The sequence below is a fragment of the Marmota marmota genome, unplaced genomic scaffold (assembly GCF_001458135.2).
Source record: "Marmota marmota marmota unplaced genomic scaffold, marMar, whole genome shotgun sequence".
NCBI lineage: Eukaryota > Metazoa > Chordata > Mammalia > Rodentia > Sciuridae > Marmota > Marmota marmota.
Genome location: NW_026000075.1, coordinates 12,108,500 through 12,114,995, shown reverse-complemented (window position 1 = coordinate 12,114,995; position 6,496 = coordinate 12,108,500). Strand labels below are relative to the sequence as shown.

General features: G+C 37.6%; 1 long non-coding RNA gene across 1 annotated transcript; it reads left to right on the top strand.

Moving 5' to 3' along the window:
• The first annotated feature begins 286 nt into the window (after positions 1–286).
• On the top strand, positions 287–6,434 carry LOC125620063. The gene is made up of 3 exons (XR_007351650.1): positions 287–399; positions 670–737; positions 6,170–6,434. It is a non-coding gene; the product is annotated as an uncharacterized LOC125620063 (long non-coding RNA).
• The last annotated feature ends 62 nt before the right edge of the window (positions 6,435–6,496 follow it).

The window sequence follows — 6,496 nt, the reverse complement described above, 5'->3', positions numbered from 1 at the left end:
TTCCCATGTTCTTACTGGGCTGTGCCAGAATTCCTTAAGAATCTTTAGTTTCTCTTGCTTCCACTTTAGGAACTAATGTTTTGAAGATATGTCCCTGGGACAGGTCAGGGAATTGGTGGGGAGGTCATTTGGCAATCTGCCATGAGCCTGACCAGGGCAGTGTTATCTGGGTTAATTAGAACCTGGATCTTTGCCCTGAAGGTTCAGACACCTGATTTTGTCAACAAACAAGATTGGATCTGGTCTGTGAGCCGTTTCACATTAACCAAACTCATAGCACTGGAAGCACACAACCAGCCTGCCATCTATTTGAGTACAGTTAGAAAAGGAACTAGAACATTTGCATTGGCACAGAATCTCCCACATGCAAGCCCCATTATAATCAGAAGGTTGTTCCACGTAAGAAATAAGAACAAGGGAGGTTAAAGACATAATTTGCTTTCTGAATATCTTGGGGCTGATTCATTAATTTTCACAATTGAGATAACCTTGCTAACCTTGCTGACCAATTATGCCTTCTGAGGGACACATTTGTTTTCCGGATTTGTTAGTACAATCAGTTACATTTCACTGTGAACAGAAAACCATTTTCTCTCTTAAAAGTTACTTTGCTTCACCTTCCCTCCCTTTCCTATTTTATTAATTTCTTTCTTTTTGTTTGTTTTACAGATGATTCTCAGAGCACCATCTATTTTAGCTCAATTTTCTGTTGCTAAAAACAAAACACCACGAACTGGGTAAGTTATAAAGAAAAGAGGTTTATCTTGGCTCACAATTCTGGTTGAAGGGCAAAGGGCCACATCTGGTTGATAGCCTTTTTGCAGGCAGAGTCCTGAGGCAGTGCCAGGCATCATACATCAAGAGGCAGTGTTCTCAGATCTCTCTCTCTTCTCGTAAGAAATCTTCAAACATGAGGGTTCCAACCCTGATGATTTTATCTAATCCTAATCCCCTCCCAAAGGTTCTCTATCCAAATACCACAGTTGGATAGCTGGATTCAGTTTTTACCCTCTTAACACTCAGCATGAGTTTCAGAGGAAACAGACAAATCATATTCAAACCATAGGACCATCTTAATACCTGTTTTTCCAAGTTATTGCATAAAGTGGGAAGTAGGCCCTTAGTTTGTATTTACTGGGTCAAGTTCTTCATAGATGTCCCCTGGTGTTCCTGCAACATTCACTTCCAGTTTTCTTTTGATTCTTGTTTTGACATTGCAAACCAACTTTACTGTTTGCGTCTTCGTCAACTTTTTCCAGTGCTGGGAGTTAAACCCAGAACATGCCTCACTCTTACCAGGCAAGTGCTCTACCGCTGAGCTACATCTCCAGCCCTACTGTGTGATTCTTATCACAGAAGAAACCTTATTTTCAACAATTAGAGAGCTGTGCTGTCCAATAGAGTAGCCACTAGCCACATGTGGCTAAAGTTAAATTAATTAGAATAAAGTAATCAGTTTCTTAGTTTCAGTAGCCACATTTAAGGACTCAACAGTCACATGTAGCTAGTGGCTACACTGGACTGTACAGATACTGAACATATCCAGTTATTGCAGAAGGATCTACTGGATAGCATTAGTTTAGAGACTCCTACATTTATTTATTTTTTAAAATTTTGTGTTTGTTATTTTTAGTTATACCTGGCAGTAGAATGTATTTTGACATATCATACATACATGGAGTATAACTTCCCATTTTTGTGGTTGTACATGATGTGGAGAGACTCCTACATTTAAAAGATGTGAGAATCCTTAAATATTTCATATTCTATGCTAAAAGCAAAAGCGTATCATGTTTTGTTTGATTGCTTTGGTTTTTATTTGAGGAATCTACTGCTAGCAAAATTTGGTATTTATACTTAAATCCAGTGATATATAAAATTGAAGTGTGCAGGCTTTGCTATACTCCCCTATTCTTACACTTCTTTCTCAGAGCCAGTCGCCCTTCAACTGCTCAGGACTCTAGTTTGCAAATAGCAGAAACTCACTCTGACTAGTTCAAGCCAAGAAGGGAATTCAGTTCAAGGTTGTAGTAGTAGCATTCAAGGACAGGAATTCAACTCAGCTTCTGGAATAAACTGGAACTGAAGGTTTGAGTCTTATCAACACTCCCATCTATTCCTCTCTAGGCTCAGCCTCATTTTGGTTTCCCTTTGCAGGCCGGCTCCCTCTGCTTTTCCACTCCACAATACAGCTAGTACAACTGCCAAAAAGTCTTGAGATTATATTTACTCCATTCAATACACCACCCATGCTGAACCTAGACTCCTTCAGTGTTCATTCCAAACACCTCTGAGAAGGTGCTTATTGGCCTAGATTGGCTTAGGTGTCTACGCCTGGTCCAGTTGGCTGTGACAGGGCACAAGGTCAACACAGCAGCATGAAGACCTACTATTTGTTGCCAAGTGGTTCAGAGCTGGGGCAGGAGCCAGGAAAAGAATTGGGGATTGGTTGGACAACCTTGTGGAGGCCACTACAATTCTGCCTCTATTATTTGGGGACCTGTATTCCCATTTGGTCCTTCACCTGAGTTCTCTTTCTTTGAGCTATATCATGTGTATACTCTATTTCTACTCCTCTTTTAACCAAACTTTCTTTTTTTTGTTCCACTGCTATAGGACTCTGCTAGGTGACTAATCTTATGTAGACAAAATACTATAGCAAAGATTTAAGAAAAACCCTGAAATCAGTTTTCTTATTAAGTGGGGATAATATTTTTTACCTTGAAGTATTATTGTGAGATTTAGAAATAATAATAATAATAATAATAATAATAATAATAATACTTATTCCTTCCAAATAACACATTTTTAGTTTAACCTAGATATTAATGGAAATAAAATGTCTTCTGGGAATTTCAAACATATGTCATAATGCAGTAAGTGAGATAAAATCTTTTGTCATATAATATAAACTTTCATATCCTTTTTTTTTTAAACATCAAAATTGAACCTGCTTAGAAATCAGATTTGAAAATCAAGTATAAATCTTTTTCATATTCCAAGGGTAAGAATTTATCAAGTTGTGTGATCTTGGGTACAACTCTATGCCAGTTTCCTCATCTGTAAAATGGGGGTAATAACAGCCTCTACTTCATAAGGTCAATAGTAGTAAATGAGTTATTGTATGTAGAGGGCTTAGAAAAGAGCCTAGCAAAATTCAACACTATATGAATATTAACACGGGCTTTTCTTTAAGTCATTGTTTCTTTCTCTTTCTTTCCCCTCCCCCTTCTTTCCTTTCTTCCTTCCTTTCTTTTCAGTATTGGGGATTGAATCCAGTCCTTGCACATGCTAGGCAAGTGCTCTACTGTTAGGGTCCATACCCTGCCAACCCTTACCTTTTAAATTTAACTTAATTTTTAATTTTGAGACAACGTCTTGCTAAGTTGTCTAGGCTGGCCTTGAACTATCTATTCTCCTGACTCAGCTTTCCAAGTATCTGGCTTTACATATGTGCATCACCACACTCAGCAATTCATTAGTCCTTAAACTTCTGATTGCAAAGTGTTCCTAGTGGATTGAAATACAAAGAAACAGAATAGAATAAAACATTGTGCATAGTAAGGGTAAATATTATTGTGGATTGTGATATATGTACCCAACCTATGAGTTTCGATCTTTGTTCTTTTTGAGTAATTTGAATCAGAACTTATTGCTTACTTGTATGCACCCCAAGCAGAGAGAGGACATGAAGAATGGAAACTCCATTGATATTGGTTAAGTGCACTTGGTTCTACTATTCTTCTATTGATGATCAGTGTGGTTTGGCAGGTGACCTAAACTCTGCCTCAACTTCCCTTTCATTAAAGGAGTGAGTTTCTAGTACATATAGGAATATGTGAAACACTGAGCTTTTTAGAGTCCAGTACTACTAATATTGAGAGATAACATCTCTCAACTAATATTGAGATAACATCTCTCAACTTGCAGGTTGCAAATAATAGCTTGACAACATCATGGGGTTAATCAAGACTCCTCTCACTTTCTTTTTCAGAAAAAAAGTCCAAAAGTCTGATTTACAATAAATCAAAATTGGCCAAACTTCCTAAAGACTAATGAAATTCCTAGAATTGACAAAGAAATACACTTATTATGATTATTATATTAATTTCAGATTTATTTAAAATTTTTAAAAATATTTTTTTAGTTATACATGGACACAATATCTTTATTTTAATAGTTTATTTTTATGTAGTGCTGAGGATCGAACTCAGGGTCTCACACGTGAGAGGCGATTGCTCTACCACTGAGCCACAACTCCAGCCCCTATTTAAAATTTAAACATTGAAAATTTGAACATTTTTAACACAGCCTTTCCTATTTTACCCTTTGTGGCTATTCCTTTTTGTTTTCTTCCTTCTTTTACAATTTAATTAAGTCTAAGTTAAAACCTGAGGATGGGGGGAAGTGTAGTGTGACACTCACTATACAGGGAGAGGAAGTTAAGTTTTTAAACATCTGGTGTTCATCTTTTTTAAGGCATGAAAATGGGAATTGGGACTTTGTTGAACCATCAATGAATAGGCAGATAAGAGGAAAGAGCAGTCCAGGGAGAAAACGTAGTCAATGAGAAGGAACTTTGCACCAGCAAGGGCTGAAGCACTAATGCAGTATGGGAGAGTGAAGGGCAAAAGCATAGGGGGAAAAAGATTAAAGTGCTGTGAAGAAGTTAAAGACAGTTATCATTATCATCCTAACAAGCAGAAATAAATGAAAAGCTGCAGGGAAAAAAAAAAAACGAAATGGAAAAGGAAAAGGCTGACGTTCTTTTTTAAAGCTGACAGATCTGCTAGCATTTGATTTGTTGCCAAAAAACCATAACCAAAAAACTCAAAAAAATTATTTTCAAATTCTATTATTGCTGTCAATCAGGGCAGAATGAAGACCACTCAAAAGGACCCCTAGGCTATCACTAGTTTCTCCTCTTTGAAAAGAGCAGAGGTGTAAAACAAAAACCAGTTTTGTATTGCTCAATTAACATGGTTTCTTCCCCCTCCTTTAAGGAAAAAAAGTATGTTGCACTTTCACTTTTCCCTATGCTTTCTCAATTTCATATTCCTTGTAATTAATATTAATAGATAATTATAAATGGATCAGTAAATGGAGACAAAAGGAAAGCATTTGCCCCAAACTATAATTGGGTCACAGAGCAGAAGTGGCCTTCAAATTTGTAACTTCTAAATTTCTATTATTACCAGACAGCCATTACCACTAAAGAAGAAATTCTAGACTGCCTAGTAGCAGTTACTTTGGATCCTTTATGTACTTAATACTACATATATTTCGTGGAAGAGGATGAAACAATGGGTAAATCCTTGCGCAAACCCTTTGGAGCTCTTAAATGCATTCAGGTACATTCATGGTGGTCTTGATCAGCTCTTCCTGTTGGCAGCCAAGAAGGTGAGCTAGGAGGCCACATGAAATCCATTTAATACCTATTTACTGACCAATACTAACACTGAATTTTCACTATTGATGAAGACCTTTAGTATGTAGAACTACAGCATTCATTACTTCACAGCACCTATTTGTTTCTGAAGCCTGTACTTTTGTACCTGTTCAATTCTGTTTCTGGGTTTAAGAACCATCCTTATTTGCTTCTAGTGTTTTAAATTTTATATCATACAATAAATTTTATTGATACTCTGAAAATCCTCAGTAAGCCTGCAAAAAATATGTCTTAGAACCTCCCTATCAGCGTAAGATCTATGTAATGTAGTGTGCTTGGTTTCACATGCGTTCAAATCTGTATCTCTGAGGCTAAGACTTTGGGAATTCAAGGGCAAAGTGAATTTTAATTTTGTACATTTGGTACCTTGATGAACAGTGGGGAAAAGATGCCCTTAGTTTGACTGGTTCTAGCCACAGTTTCCTGTCACTCTTTCTCAAACCATTACACATAAAATCAGAGGCACAAAAGATCCTTCCCTCAAGATTAGATTCCTGTGGAAAGCAAATCACAAGAACAGTGGAGAATAATAATGTAGTTGATTTCTGAAAAGTCTACTTACTGTTCAATGTTTTGGTTCTCAGGTCTTTACTAAAAAGCAAGTAATCACTTTTATGGCTGATAAAATGACTATCAAACATTTATCATTATTTACAGCTCTAGAATCACTTTTTCATTTATCAGTTATCTTGGTTTCTAAAAATTCTTTCTTCTTGCTAGACACAGAAGCCAGGTGCTGAAAGCTGACCGGGTGCCAAGTCTCAGGACTGTCCCAGCCTTCCACCTCAGCTCTGCAGCCGGGCCTTCTGAATATTCTCGCGGTTGGAAAATCTATTCCCCCAGACTTGCAGATGCTGTTCTCCCCCCACTGGCTCTGCACAGAACATCATTATCTTTGCCGAGCTTCTGTCTCTATGGCAATAACAGATGGGAAGTGCTGTGGAATTATTCATGTTCAGAAAAGGAGGCAGTCAAGGAGGGGAAAGTGGGGGGTGGGAGAGGGGGCACGACCTATGGGGGCGTAGGGAAGGGAACCTAGATGGGGGT